This window comes from Dipodomys merriami, unplaced genomic scaffold (genome assembly GCF_024711535.1).
Source record: "Dipodomys merriami isolate MVZ:Mamm:240054 unplaced genomic scaffold, mDipMer1.0.p SCAF_75, whole genome shotgun sequence".
Taxonomy (NCBI): Eukaryota; Metazoa; Chordata; class Mammalia; order Rodentia; family Heteromyidae; genus Dipodomys; species Dipodomys merriami.
In genome coordinates, this window is record NW_027206346.1 from 3,010,629 (window position 1) to 3,028,162 (window position 17,534).

Below are 17,534 nucleotides of genomic sequence, written 5' to 3' on the forward strand. Positions count from 1 at the left end.
CAACCTTACAATAACCCTCACCTCAGCGTAACTCTAAACTTTACCAATACCGTCACCCCACCCTAAACCTCACCCTATCCCTACCCCTCACCCTGACCCTAACCCTACCCCTAAACCTCACCCTCACCCTAACCCTAAATCTAACCCTAACCCTAACACTAAACCTCACCCTATCTGTAACCCTAACACTCACCCTCAACCTCGTGCTCAGCCTAAAACAAAGTCTAAGCTTAACCTTTACCTTAAACCTCACCCTCACCTTAGCCTTCATCCTAACCCTAATCCTAACCCTAACCCTCATCCTAATCCTCACCCTAACCTTAACCCTAATCATCACCCTAACCCTAATCCTCACCCCCACCCTCACCCTCAGCCTAACCCTAACCCTAACCCTAACCCTAACTATCACACTCACGCTCAGCCTAACCCTAATCCTAACCCTAAACCTTACCCTAAACCTAAACCTCAACCTGAAACTGACCTTAACCTTAACCCTAACACTATCCCTAACATCAACACTTGAACTAACCCTCCAACTTACCCTAAATCTAAACCTAACCCTCAACCTCACGCTCAACCTCACCCGCACCATAACTCTAACCCTAACCCTAACAATAACACTAATCCTAACTCTAAACCTAACCCTAATCCTAACCCTAAACCAAACACTCACCCTCACCCCAACCATCATCTTAACCCTTACCCTCATCCTAACCCTAACCAAAACACTAACCTTAACCCTAAAACTTAACCTAACAGTAACCCTAAACCTCACCCTCCCCCTAGCCCTCACCCTAACCCTAATCCTAACCTTAACTCTCACCCTCACCTTAACCCTAAACCTCACCCTTACCCTAACCCTACCATAAACCTCACCCTCAACCTAACCCTAACTCTAAAGCTAACCCTAACACTAAACCTCACCAGATACCTAACCCTAACCCTCACACTCAACCTCATACTCAGCCTAACCCTAAGCCTAACTCTAACCCTAACTCTAAACCTCACACTCACCCTAACCCTTATCCTAATCCTAATCCTAACACTAAGCCTTACCCTCACCCTCACCCTAACCCTCACCATAACCCTAACTCTAACACTAACCCTAAATCTAACACTCAGCCTAAACCTAACTCTAACTCTAACCCTAAACCTCACACTCACCTGCACCCTCATCCTCATGTAATTCTAACCCTAACCCTAACCCTAAACCTCACCCTAACTCTAACCCTAACCGTAACCCTAACCCTGACCCTCACCGTAACTCTAACCCTAACTTTAACCCTAACCCTAAACCTCACCCTAAACGTAACCCTAACCCTAACCTTATATCTAATCATAAACCTCATCCTCACCCTAACCCTAACACTAACCCTAACCCTAAACCTCACCCTAACCCTCCCTGTAACCCTATATCGAATCCTAAACCTCACCCTCACCCTAACCGTAACCCTAACACTAACCCTAAACCCCACCCTAACCCAAACCCTAAGCCTCACCCCCACTCTCACCTTCACCGTAACTCGAACTCTAACCCAAACAATAACACTAAACCTAACCCTAACAATCACCCAAACCCTAATCCTCACCCCCACCCTCACCCTCAGCCTAACCCTACACCTAAGCCTAACCCTCACCCTAACCCTCATACTCAAGCTGACCCTAACCCTAATCCTAACCCTAACCCTATCCCTAAACCTCAACCTAACACACACCCTCACCCTAACCCTAACACTAATCCTAACCCTAAACCTCACCCTAACCATTCCCCTAACACTAACTCTAACCATAAACATCACCCTCACCCTAACCCTAACCCTAACTCTAACCCTAAACCTCACTCTAAACCTAAACCTCACCCTCAACCTCAACCTCACTTTAACTCTAACCCTAACCCTAACAATAACACTAACCCTAACCCTAATCCTAACCCTAACCATAACCCTCAACCTCAGCCTCACCCTCACAGCAAACTTAACCCTAACCATAGCACTAACAATAACCCTAAACCTAACCCTAACCCTCATCCTCCCCACCCACCCTCACCCTCAGCCTAACCATAGCCCTAACCCTAAATCTAACCCAAACCTTCAAGGTAACCCTAACCCTAACCCAAACCCTAACAATAACCCTAACCCTAAAACAAACCCTAAAGCTAACCCTAACCCTCAGCCTCACCCTCACCCTAACACAAACCCTAACACTAACCCTCACCCTAACCCTAAGCCTAACAATAACCCTAACCCTCACACTCACCCTCAAAATAATGCAAATTCTAAACCTAAACGTATCCCTAAACCTCACCTTAACCCTCACACTAGCCCTCACCCCAAAACTAATCCTAAGCCTAAACCTCAACCTAAACCTCATTATAACCCTAAACCTAACCCTCACCCTAACCATCACCCTAACCCTCACCCTCATGCTGGTCCTAAGCCTAAGCCTTAGCCTAAGCCTAACCCTAACCCTCACCCTATCCCCAAATATAACACTATCCCTAACTCTAACCATAAACCTCACCCTCACGCTAAACCCAACTCTAACCCTAACCCTAAACCTAAACCTCAACCTAAAACTAACTCTAACCATCACCCTCACAGTAACCCTAACCCTAACCCTAACAATAACCCTAACCCTAACCCTAACCCTCACCCTAACCCTCACCTTAACCCTAACATTTACCCTCACCCTAACACTATACCTAATGCTAACACTAATGCTCACACTAACCCTAATCTTCACCCTACCCCTAAACCTCACCCTAACACTACCCTTAAGCCTCACCCTCACCATAGCCCTCACCTTAACCCTAATCCTCATCCTCACCCTAAAGCTCACACTATCCCAAATACTAATCCTCAATTTAACCCTCATCTTCATCCTAACCCTAAACCTAACCCTCACTCTAACCCTAACCCTCACCCTTACCTTAACCCTCACCCTCAGCCTAACCCTCAACTTTACCCTTACCGTCACCCACACCCTAACCCTCACCCTAACCCTAACACTCACCCTAACCCTAACTCTAGCCCTAAACCTCACCCTCACCCTAAACCTAACTCTCACCCTAACCCTAACACTAAACCTCCCCCTAACCTAATCCTAACCCTCATCCTAACCCACACAGTAAACTTAACCCTAACCCTAACACTCACAATAACCCTAACCCTAACCCTAAACGACACCCTAACCAGAACCCTCACGATAACATAAACAGTCACACTAACACTTACTCTCACCTTAACACTAACCGTAACCCTAACCCTAACCCTCACACTAACCCTAACCCTCACCCTAATCCAAAACCTCACCCTAACCCTAACACTAACTCTAACCCTCACCCTCAACCTAGCCTTCACCCTAACCAAAATTCTAACCCTCACCCTCACCCTAACCCTAACCCTCATCCTCACCCTAAACCTCACACTAACCCTAACCCTAACCCTAAAGCTCAATCGAACCCTCACCCTAAACCTAACCCTAATCCTAAACCTAATCCTAAACCTCACCCTAATCTTAAATCTCACCCAGTGCCTAATCCTCACCTTTACCATTACCATCATCCTCACCCTAACCTTAAACCTCATCCTAACTCTCACCCTAACCGTAAACCTAACCATCACTCTAACCTAACCCTCACCCTCACAATAATGCTCAGCCTAAACCTAAGCCTAAGCCTAACCTTACCCTTACCCTCACACTCAACTAGCCCTCACCCTAACAATAATCCTAACCCTATCCCTCATCCTAACCCTCACCCTAATGCTAACCCTAACCATCACCCTAACCTTAATCCTCACCCCACCCTCACCCTCAGCATAATCCTAACCCTAAGCCTAACCCTAACCCTAAGCCTCACACACCCTAACCATAACCCTAATCCTAACCCTAAACCTAACCCTAAACCTCAACCTAACCCTCACCCTAACTTTAACCCTAACACTAACCCTAACCCTAACCCTTGACCTAACCCTCCCCTAAACCTAAATATAATCCTAAAACTCACCCTGACCATAACCCAAATCCTGAACCTAACCCTCACCCTAACATATCCTAACCCTCCCCCTAACCCTAACCCTAAACCTCACCCAAACACTAATCCTAAACCTCACCCTCAACCTAGCCCTCACCAGAACCCTAATCCTAACACTAATCCTCATCCTAACCCTCACCCTAACACTTACACTAAACCTCAACCTAATCCTAAGCCTAACCCTAACCCTCAACCTAACCCTAACCTCACCCTCACTGTAACCCTAAACCTAACCCTCACCCTAACCCTAAACATAACCTGAACTCTAACTCTCATCCTAACCCTACCCCTAACTCTCACCCTAACGGTAACCCTCACACTCACCCTCACTAAGGCCAAACACTAAGCCTAAACCTAAACCTAACTCTAAACCTCACACTCACCCTAACCCTAACCCTAATCCTAATTCGAACACTAATCCTGAACCTCACCCTCACCCTAACCCTCTCCTAAAGCCTAACCCTAATATTAATCATAACCATAAACCTGACCCTAAAACTCATCCTCACACTAAACCTCACACTAACCCTAACACTATTCCTCAATCTAACCGTCACCCTCACCCTCAACTTAGCCCTCACCCTAACCCTAACTCTCATCCTTACTCTAAACCACACACTAACCCTAATACTAATCCTCAATCTAACCCTCACCCTCACCCAAACCGTAACCCTAACCCTCACCCTAAACCTAACCATCACCCTTACCATAAACCTCACCCTCAGCCTAAAACTCAACTTTACCCTAACCGTCACCCCCACCCTAACCCTCACCCTAACACTAACCCTCACCCTGACCCTAACTATACCCCTAAACCTCACCCTCAACCTAACCTTAATTCTAAACCTAACCCTAACATTAAACCTCACCCTATCCCTAACCCTAACCCTAACCCTCAACCTCATGCCTAGCCTAACCCTAAGCCTAACCCTAAACATAACCCTCAAACTCACCCTAACCCTTACACTAATCCTAATTCTAACACTAAGCCTTAGCCTCACCCTAACCCTCACCATAACCCTAACCCTTACACTAACCCTAAACTTCACCCTAACCCTAACCCTAACCGTAACCCTAACACTCACCCTCACAGTAAGTCTAACTCTAAAACTAACCCTAACCCTAAACCTCAACCTAACTGTAACCCTAACCCTAAGCCTAACCCTAACCCTCCCCCTAATCCTATATCTAACCCTAAACCTCACCCTCACCCTAACCCTAACACTAACACTAACCCTAACCCTAACCGTAAACTCCACCCTAACCCAAACCCTAATCCTCACCCACACCCTCACCTTCACAATAACTCGAAACCTAACCCTAACAATAACAATAACCCTAACCCTAAACATTACCCTAACCCTAATACTCACCCCCACCTTCACCCTCAGCCTAACCCTAAGCCTAAGCCTAAACCTCACCCTAACCCTCATACTACGGTCACCCTAACAATAATCCTAACCCTAACCATATCTCTAAACCTCAACCTAACCCTCACCCTCACCCTAACCCTAACACTAACCCTAACCTTAAACCTCACCATAACCCTCCCCCTAACAATAACTCTAACACTAAACCTCACCCTAACCCTAACCCTAAAACTTATCCTCATCCTCAACTTCAACCTCACTGTAATTTTTACCCTAACCCTAACAATAACACTAACCCAAACCCTAATCCTAACCCTAACCATAACCCTCAGCCTCAGCCTCACCCTAACTTCAAACTCAACCCTAACCACAACACTAACAATAACCCTAAAACTAACCATAAAACTAATCCTCACACCCACCCTCACCCACAGCCTAACCCTAACCCTAACCCTAACCCTAACCCTCAAGGTAACCCTAACACTAACCCTAACATTAAACCTAAACCAAACCCTAAACCTAACCCTAAACCTAACCCTAATCCTCAGCCTCACCCACACCCTAACCCAAACACTAAAACTAACCCTCACCCTAACCCTAAGCCTCACCCTAACCCTAACCCTAAACCTCACACTCACCCTCACCTTAACCCAAATCCTAAACCTCAACCTATCCCTAAACCTCACCCTAACCCTCAACCTAGCCCTCACCCTAAACCTAATCCTAACCCTAAACCTCATCCTAAACCTCTCCCTAACCCTAACCCTAACAATCACACTAACCCTAACCCTAAACCTCACCCTCATGCTCAGCCTCAGCCTAAGCCTAATCCTAAGCTTAACCCTAACCCTGACCCTATCCCTAACCCTAACACTATCCCTAACTCTATCTCTAAACCTCACCCTCACCTTAACCCTAACTCTAACCCTAACCCTAAACCTAAACCTCATCCTAACCCTAACTCTAACCCTAAACCTCCCCCTCACCCTAACAGTAACCCTAACACTAACCCTAACAATAACCCTAACCCTACCTCTAACACTCACCCTAAACATAACCCTCACCCTAAACCTCACCTTCACCCTAACATTTACCCTCACCCTAACACAAAGCCTAACGCTAACACTAATGCTAACACTAACTCTAACCATCACCCTAACCCTAAAATTCACCCTAAAACTAATGCTGTACCTCACCCTAGCCCTCACCTTAACCCTAATCATCATCCTCACCCTAAACCTCACACTAACCTTAACACTAATCCTCAATCTAACCCTGACCCTTACCCTGACCCTAACAATAACCCTAACCCAAACCCTAAACCTCATCCTAACCAGAACCCTCAGTATAACATTAACCGTCACCCTAACACTTACCGTCATCCTAATACTAACCCTAAACCTAACACTAACCCTCACACTAACCCTAACACGCACCCTAATCCTAAACCTCATCCTAACCATAGCCCTAACTCTAATCCTCACCCTCACCCTAGCCCTCATCCTAATCCTAATTCTAACCCTCATCCTCACCCTAACCCTAACCCTCATCTTCACCCTAAATCTAACGCTAACCCTAACTCGAAACCTAATCCTCAATAGAACCATCACCCTAATGCTAACCCTAACCCTAAACCTAACCCTCACCCTCACCCTTATCTTAACCCTCACCCTCAGGCTAAACCTCATCTTTACCCTTACCATCATCCTCACCCTAACCCTAAACCTCATCTTAACCTTCAACCTAACCATAAAAATAAACATCACCCTAACCCTAAACCTCACCCTCAACCTCATGATCAGCCTAAAGATAAGCCAAAGCCTAACCCTTAATTTAACCCTCACCCTCACCCTAGCCCTCACCGTAACCCTAATCTTAACCATATCCCTCATCCTAAACCACACCCTAACCCTAACCCTAACCATAACCCTAACCCTAATACTCACCCCCATCCACACCCTCAGCCTCACCCTAAGCCTAAGCCTAACCCTAACACTAACCCTCACATACACTCACCCTAACCCTAATCCTAACCCTAACCCTCACCCTAACCCTAAACCTCACCCTCACTGTAACACGCACCCTCATCCTAAACCTAACATTAAACCTAAACCTCACCCAAACACTAAACTTCACCCTCACCCTCACCCGAGCCCTCACCCAAACCCTAATCCTAACCCTAATCCTCATCCTAAACCTCCCAATAACCCCAACCGTAACCATCAACCCAACCCTAGTCCTAAGCCTAACCCTAAACCTCAACCTAACACTAACACTCACACTCACCATAATCCTAACCCTAACTTTCACCCTAACCCTAAACTTAACCCGAACACTAACTCTCACCCTAAACCTACCCCTAACTCTCAGCCTAACCCTAAACCTCACCCTCCCCCTCAGCCTAACCCTAAGCCTAAGCCTAACCGTAACCTAACCTTCACACTCACCCTAACCCATACCCTAATCCTAATCCTAACACTTTGCCTAACCCTTACAGTCACACTAACCCTCAGTGTAACCCTAACTCTAACACTAACCGTAACCCTAAGACTCAGCCTCACCCTAACCCTAACACTAACCCTAAACCTCATCCTAACCCTCACCCTAACCTTAAACATAAACATCACCCTAACCCTAACCCTCACCCTCAAACTCACGCTCAGCCTAAACCTAAGCCTAAGCCTAACCCTTACCCTTACCCTCACCCTCATCCTAGCCCTCACCCTAACAATAATCCTAACCCTATCCCTCATCGTAACCCTCAACCTAACCCTAACCCTAACCATCACCCTAACCCTAATCCTCACCCCCACCCTCACCCTCAGCGTTACCCTAACCCAAAGCCTAACCCTAACCCTAACCCTCACATACCCTAACCCTAACCCTAATCCTAACCTTAACACTAACACTAAACCTCAACCTAACCCTCACCCTAACCTTAATGCTGACACTAACCCAAACCCTAACTCTTGACCTAAACCTTCCCCTAACCCTAAATTTAATCCTAAAACGCACCCTCACCCTAACCCAAATCCTAACCCTAAACCTCACCCTAACCCTAACTCTCACACTCCCTGTGACCCTAACATATATCCTAACCCTCATTCTAACCCTAACCCTAAACCTCACCCAAACACTAATCCTAACCCTCACCCTAGCCCTCACCCAAACCCTAATCCTAACACTAATCCTCATCCTAACCCTCACCCTAAACCTAACCCTAACCCTCACCCTAATCCTAAGCCTAACCCTAACCCTCAACCTAACAATAACCCTCACCCTCACTGTAACCCTAATCCTAACCCTCACCCTAACCCTAAATTTAACCCGAGCCCTAACTCTCACCCTACCCCTACCCCTAACTCTCAACCTAACCCTAACCATCACCCTCACCCTTACCCTAAGCCTAACCCTAACCCTAAACCTAAAACTAACCCTCACGCTCACCCTAACACACGAATCCTAATTTTAACACTAAGCCTAACCCTCACCCTCACACTAAAACTCAATGTAACCCTAACTCTAACACTAACCCTAACCCTAACTTTTGACCTAACCCTCCCCCTAACCCTAAATTTAATCCTAAAACTCACCCTCACCCTAAACCAAATCCTAACCCTAAACCTCACCCTAACCCTAACTCTCACCCTCCCTGTGACCCTAACACATATCCTAACCCACACTCTAACACTAAACCTAAACCTCACCCAAACACTAATCCTAAACCTCACCCTAGCCCTCACCCAAACCCTAATCCTAACCCTAATCCTCATCCTAACCCTCACCCTAAACCTAACCGTAACCCTCACCCTAAACCTAAGCCTGACCCTAACCCTCAACCTAAAAATAACCCTCACCCTCACTGTAACCCTATCCCTAACCCTCACCCTAACCCTAAATTTAACCCGAGCCCTAACTCTCACCCTAACCCTACCCCTAAATCTCACCCTAACCCTAACCCTCACCCTCACCCTTACCCTAAGCCTAACCCTAACCCTAAACCTAACACTAACACTAACCCTCACACTCACCCTAACACCCGAATCCTAATCGTAACACTAAGCCTAACCCTCACCCTCACACTAAAACTCAATGTTACCCTAACTGTAACACTAACCCTAAACCTAACCCTCACCCTCAGCCTCACCCTAACCCTAACTCTAACCCTAAACCTCACCCTCACACTAATCCTAACCCTAAACCTAACCCTAAACCTCACCCTAAGCCTAACCCTAAACCTCACCCTCACCCTAGCCCTCACCCTAACCCTAATCCTAACCCTAAATCTCATCATAAGCCTCACCCTAACACTAACCCTAACCCTCACCCTCACCCTCACCCTAACCCTAACCCTAGCCCTAACCCTCAACCTAACCATATCCCTCACCCTCAGAGTAACCCTTACCCTAACTCTAAACTTAATCGAACCCTAACTCTCACCTTAACCCTAACCCTAACCATCAACCTAACCCTAAACCTCAACCTCACCTTCATTCTCAGCCTAACCCGAAGCCTAGGCTAACCCTAACCATAACCTTCACACTCACCCTAACCCTAACCCTAACCCGAATCCTCACCCTAAGCCTAATTCTCACCCTCACCCTCACCCTCACCCAAACCCTCAACCTTACCCTAACTCTAACAATAACCCTACACCTAACCCTCAAACTCAGCCTCACCTTTACCCTATCTGTAACCCTAATCCTCAACCTCAGCCTAACCTTAACTCTAACCCTAACCCTAACACTGAACCTCACCCTAACCATAACCCTAACCCTCACCCTCACCGTAACATTAAACCTAACCCTAACCCTTAAAATAACCCTAACTGTACCCTAACCCTCACCCTAACCATAACCGTCACCCTAACATTAACCCTCACCTTAACACTTACCCTCACTTTAACACTAAACTTAACCCTAACACTAAACCTCACACTAACCCTAAGACTCACATAATCCTAAACCTCACCCTAACCCTAACCCTAACTCTAACCCTCACCCTCACCCTAGCCCTCACCCTCATCCTCAACCTAACCCTCACACTAACCCTAATCCTAACCCTAATTCTCAATCTAACCCTCACCATAACCCTAACCCTAACCCTCAACCTAAACCTAACCCACACTCTCACCGTAACCCTAACCCTAACCCTCACCATAACCCTAAACTTGACCTGAACACTAACTCTCACCGTAACCCTACTCCTAAATCTCACCCTAACACTAACCCTCACCCTCAACCTTACCCTAAGCCTAACCCTAACCCTAAACCTAACCTTAACCCTAACCCTCACACTCACCCTAACACCCTAATCCTAATCCTAACACTAAGCCTAACCCTCAGACTCACACTAACCCTCACTGTAACACTAACTCTAACACTAACCCTAACTCTAACCCTCACCCTCAGCCACACCCTAAGTCTAATTCTAACCCTAAACCTCACCCTCACGCTAACCCTAACCCTAAACCTAACCCTAAACCTCACCCTAACCCTATCCCTAACCCTCAACCTAACCCTATTCCTCACCCTCACAGTAACGCTTACCCTAACCCTCACCTTAAACCTAAACTTAACTCGAACCCTAACTCTCACCCTAACCCTAAACCTAACCCTCACCCTAACCCTAACCTTCACCCTAACCCTCACCCTCAGCCTAAACCTATCCTTAACCCTAACTCTCATCCTATACCTCACCCTAATCCTAACCCTCATCCTATCCCTAAACCTCAACCTTACCCTCATCCTCACCCTCACTGTAACTCTAACCCTAACCCTAACAATAACACTAAGCCTAACCCTAAACCTCAAACTAAACCTCACCCTCACCCTAACCCTAACACTAACCCTAACCCTAACCCTAACCCTCACCATAACCCTCCCACTAACCGAAACTCTAACCCTATACCTCTTACTCAGCCTAACCCTAATCCTAACACTAACCCTAAACCTCCCCCTAAACCTAACCCTAACCCTCACTCTTACCCTCACCCTCAACGTAACCCTTAACGGAATCCTAATCCTAACAATAAGCCTAACACTCACCCTCAACCTAACGCTCACTGTAACCCTAACTATAACACTAACCCTAACGCTAACCCTCACCCTTAGCCTCACCCCAACACTAACTCTAACCCTAAACCTCACCCTCACAGTAACCCTAACCCTAAACCTAACCCTAAACTTCACCCTAACCCAACCACTAAACCTGACCCTCACCCTAGCCCTCACCCTAACACTAATCCTAAAAGAAAACCTCATCCTAAGCTAATACCTAACACTAACCCTAACCCTGACCCTCACCCTCACCCTAACCCTAAACCTAACCCTAACTCTCAACCTAACCCTAACCCTCACCCTCACTGTAACCGTTACCCTAAACCTCACCCTAACCCTAAATTTAACCTGAAACCTAACTGTCACCCTAACCCTAATCCTAACCCTCACCCTAACCCTTACCCTCAACCTAACCCTCACTCTCAGCCTAACCCTAAGCCTAACCCTATCCCTAACCCTCACTCTCATCCTATCACTCACCCTAACCCTAACACTCATGCTATCCCTAACCCTTACCGTTACCCTCACCCTCACCCTCACCGTAACTCTAACTCTAACCTTAACAATAACACCTAACCTAACCCTAAACCTAAACCTCAACCTAAAACTCACCCTCACCCTAACCCTAACACTAACGCAAAACCTAACCCTCACCATAACCCTCCCCCTAACCCTAATTCTAACCCTATACCTCACACTCAACCTAACGCTAATCCTAACCCTAACGCTAAACCTCACCCTAAACCTAACCCTAACCCTCATCCTATCCCTAACCCTCACCCTAACCATAACCCTCACCCTCACCCTCACCATAACACTAACCCTGACCCTAAACCTCACCCTAACCCTAATCCTAACCCTAACCCTCAACCTAACCCTTACTCTCACCCTCACTGTAACCCGAACCCTAAACCTCATGCAAACCCTAAACATAACCATCACCGTAACTCTAACCCTAACCCTAACAATAACAATAACCCTAACCCTAAACCTAACTTTCACCCTCACCCTAACCCTAAACCTAACCCTAACCCTCACCCTAACCCTAACCCTAACCCTAAATCTCACCCTAAACCTAACGATAACCCTAACCCTCAACATCACCATAACCGTAACCTAACCCTAACCCAAACAATATCCCTAACCCTAACCCTCACCCTAACCATAACCCTCATCCTAACACTTACCCTCACCCTAACACTAACCCTAACCCTAACACGAACCCTCACACTAACACTAACCCTCACCCTAACGGTAAACATAACCATCACCCTAAGCCTAATCCTCACCCTCAACCTCACGCTCAGCCTAAACCTAAGCCTAAGCCTAACCCTTACTCTAAACCTCACCCTCACCCTAACCCTAATCCTAACCCGAATTCTCACCCCCACCCTCACCCTAACACTAACCCTAACCATCACCCTAACCCTAATCCTCAACCCCAACCTCACCTTCAGCCTAACCATAACCCTAAGCTTAACCCTAACCCTAACCCTCACATAACCTCACCCTCGCCCTAATCTTAACCCTAAACCTCAACCTAACCCTCACCCTAACCTTATCCCTAACGCTAACCCTAACCCTCGACCTAACCTTCCCCCTAACAACAAATCTAAACCTAAAACTCACCCTCACCCTAACCCAAATTCTAACCCCAACCATCACACTTACCCTAATCCTCACCCTCATTGTAACCCTAACCCTCATCCTAACCCTCACCCTAACCGTAAACCTAATCCTAAACCTCACCCAAACACTAACCCTAACTCTCATCCTGACCCTAGCCCTCACCCTAAACTTAATCCTAACCCTAATCCTCGTCCTAACCCTCACCCTAAGCCTAACACTAACCATGACCCTAATCCTAAGCCTAAGCCTAACCCTCAACATAACCCTAACCCTCATGTTCACAGTACCTCTAACCCTAACCCTCACCCTAAACCTAAACTTAAACCGAACCCTAACACTCACCCTAACCATACCCCTAACTCTCAACCCAACACTAACCCTTACCCTCACCCTCACCCTCAGCCTAAACCTAACCCTAATCCTCACACTCACACTAACCCTTATCCTAATCCAATTCCTAACACTAAGCCTAACCCTCACACTCACCCGAACCCACATCATAACCCTAACACTAACACTAACCCTAACCCTAACCCTAAACCTCAGCCTAACCCTAAACCTAACTCTAAACCTAAACCTCAACCTCACCCTAACCCTAACCGTAATCCTAATGCTAAACCTCACCCTAAACCTAACCCTAAACCTCACCCTCACCCTAGCCCTCACCCTAACCCTGATCCTAACACTAACCCTCATCCTAACCCTCACCCTAACACTAACCTTAACCTTCACCCTCACCCTAACCCTAACGCTAGCCCTAACCCTCAACCTATCCCGAACCCTCACCCTAAATGTAACTGTTAACCTAACCCTCACCCTAACCCTAAACTTAACCGAACCTTAACTCTCAAACTTGTCCTGACCCTAACCCTCACACTAACCCTAACCCTCACCCTCACCCTCAACCTCAGCCTAACCCAAAGCCTAACCCTATCCCTAATGCTAACACTCATCGTATTATTCACCCTAACACTAACCCTAATCCTAATCCTAACCTTAACCCTAAATTTCACCCTCACCCTAACCCTCAACTTAAGCCTAAACCTAACATTAATCCTAACCCTAACCTTAACCCTAAACCTCATCCTAAACCCTAAACCTCACACTAACCCTCACACTAATCCTCAACCTAACCCTCATCCTAACCTTAACCCTAACACTAACCCTAACATTAACGCACTCCCTAACCCTACAACTAACCCAAAATCTAACCCTAAACCTCCCCCCATCCTAACCCTAATCCTAACCCTAACCCTAATCCTCACGATAAACCTAACCCTCACCCTAACCCTCACTTTCACACTCACCATAACTCTAACCCTAACCCTAACAATAACACTAATCCTAACCCTAAACCTAACCCTAACACTAACCCTAATCCTAAAACTGACACTCACCCTAACCATAATCTTAACCCTAATCCTCAACCTAACCCTAACCCTCACCCTCAATGTAACCCTAACCCTCATCATAACCCTAACCCAAACCCTAAACCTAAACCTAAACCTTACCCGAACACTAACCCTAACACTCACCCTCACCCTAGCCCTCACCCTAACCCTAAACCTAACCCTAACCCTCACCCTAACCCTAATGCTCACCCTCACCCTCACTCTCAACCTAACCCTAAGCCTAAACCTAACCTTAACCCCAACCATCACACTCACCCTAAAGTTACCCTAATCCTAATCCTAACCCTAAGCCTAAGCCTAACCCTCACCCTCACACTCACCTTAACCCTAACCCTCAACCTATCCCTAAATCTAACACTAACCCTAACCCTAACCCTCAACCTCAGCCTCACACTTACCATAACTCTAAACCTAAACTTCAACCTAACCCTAACCCTAGCCCTAAACCTAAACCTCACCCTAACACTAATTTTAAACCTCAACATCAACCTAGCCCTCACCATAACCCTAACCCTAACCTTCACCATAACCCTCCCCCTAACCCTAACTCTAACCCTATACCTCACACTCAACCTAACGCTAATCCTAAGCCTAACCCTAACCCTCAACCTAACTCTAACACTCACTGTAACCCTAAACTTAACCTGAACCCTAACTCTCACCCTAACTCAACCCCTAACTCTCACCCTAACCCTAACCCTCACACTCGCCCTAAACCTTACCCTAAACCTAATCCTAACACTAAGGCTAACCCTTACCCTCACACTAACCCTCAAGGTAACCCTAACTCTAACACAGAACCTAACACTAACTCTCACCCTCAGCCTCACCCTAACCTTAACTCTAATCTCAAACCTCACCCTCACCTTAACCCTAACCCTAAACCTAACCCTGAACCGCACACTAACCCTAAACCTAAACCTCACCCTCACCCTAGACCTCACCCTAACCCTAATCGTAACCCTAACCCTCATCCTAAGCCTCACCCTAAAACTAACCCTAAACCTCACCCTCACCTTCACCCTAACCCTAACCCTAAAGTTAACCTAAGCCTATCCGTCAACCTAACCCTTACCCTAACCCTCACCCTCATCATAACTGTAACTCTAACCCTAACAATAACCCTAACCCTAACACTAACCCTAACCATAAACCCTCACCCTAACATTAACCCTCACCCTAACACTTACCCTCACTCTAATACTAACCCTAACCCTAATACTAACCCTCACACTAACCCTAACCTTCACCCTGATCCTAAACCTCACGCATATCCTAAACCTATCTCTAAACCTTACCCTCAACCTAGCCCTCATCCTAACCCTAATTCTAACCCTCACCCTCACCCTAACCCTAACACTCATCCTCAGTCTAAACCTCACAGTAAACCTAACCCTAACCCTAATCCTCAATCTAACCCTCACCTAACCATAACCCTAAACCAAAACCTAACCCTAACCCTCACCCTTATCTTAACCCTCACCCTCAGCCTAAACCTCAACTTAACCCTTACCAACATCCTCAACCTAACACTCACCCTAACCCTAAACCTCATCCTAACCCTCACCCTAACTGTAATGATAACCATCACCCTAACCATAACCCTCACACTCAACCTCTCGCTCAGCCTAACCCTAAGCCTAAGACTAGCCCTAACCCTAACTCTCACACTCACCCTAACCTTTACCTGAATCCTAACCCTAACCCCAACCCTCAACCTCACACTAACACTCACCGTAACCCTAACTCTAACACTAAGCTTAACCCTAACGCTCACCCTCAGCCTCACCCAAACACTAAGTCTAACCCTAAACCTCACCCTCACCCTAATCCTAAGCCTAAACCTAACCCTAAACCTCAGCCTAAACCAAACCATAAACCTCACCCTAAGCCTAATCCTTAAACTAACCCTCATCCTAACCCTCACCCTAAAACTAACCCTAACCCTCACCCTCACCCTCACCCTAACCCTAAACCTTACCCTAACCCTCAAACTAACCCTAACCCTCACTCTCACTGAAACCGTTACCCTAACCCTCACCCTAACCCTAAACTTAACCCGGACCCTAACTCTCACCCTGAACCGAACTCTAACCCTCACCCTCACCCTAACCCTCAACCTCACCTTCACTCTCAGCCTAACCCTAAGCCTAACCCTAACCCTCACATACCCTCACCCTCACCCTAACCCCAGCCCTAAACCTCAACCTAACCCTCACCCTAACCTTATCCCTAACGCTAACCCTAACCCTCGACCTAACCTTCCCCCTAACAATAAATCTAACCCTAAAACTCACCCTCACCCTAACCCAAATCCTAACCCTAACCATCACACTTACCCTAACCCTCACCCTCACTGTAACCCTAACCCTCATCCTAACCCTCACCCGAACACTAACCCTAACCCTAAACCTCACCCAAACACTAACCCTAACCCTCACCCTTACCCTCGCCCTCACCCTAAACCTAATCCTAACCCTAATCCTCATCCTAACCCTCATCCAAAGCCTAACACTTATCATCACCCTAATCCTAAGCCTAAGCCTAACCTTCAACCTAACCCTAACCCTCATGCTCACAGTACCTCTAACCCTAACCCTCAAACTAAACCTAAATTTGAACCGAACCCTAACTCTCACCCTAACCATAACCCTAAATCTCACCCCAACCCTAACCCTTAACCTCACCCTCAACCTCAGCCTAAACCTAAGCCTAAGCCTAACCCTAACCCTAACCCTCACACTCACACTAACCCTTACCCTAATCCTATGCATAACACTAAGCCAACCCTCACACTCACCCGAACCCTCATTGTGACCCTAACTCTAACACTAAACCTAACCCTAACCCTCACCCTCAGCCTAACCCTAACCCTAACTCTAACGCTAAACCTCACCCTCACCCTAACCCTAACCCTAAACCTAATGCTAAACCTCACCCTAACCCTAACACTAAACCTCACCCTCATTCTAGCCCTCACACTAACCCTTATCCTAACCCTAACCCTCATTCTAACCCTCACCCTAACACT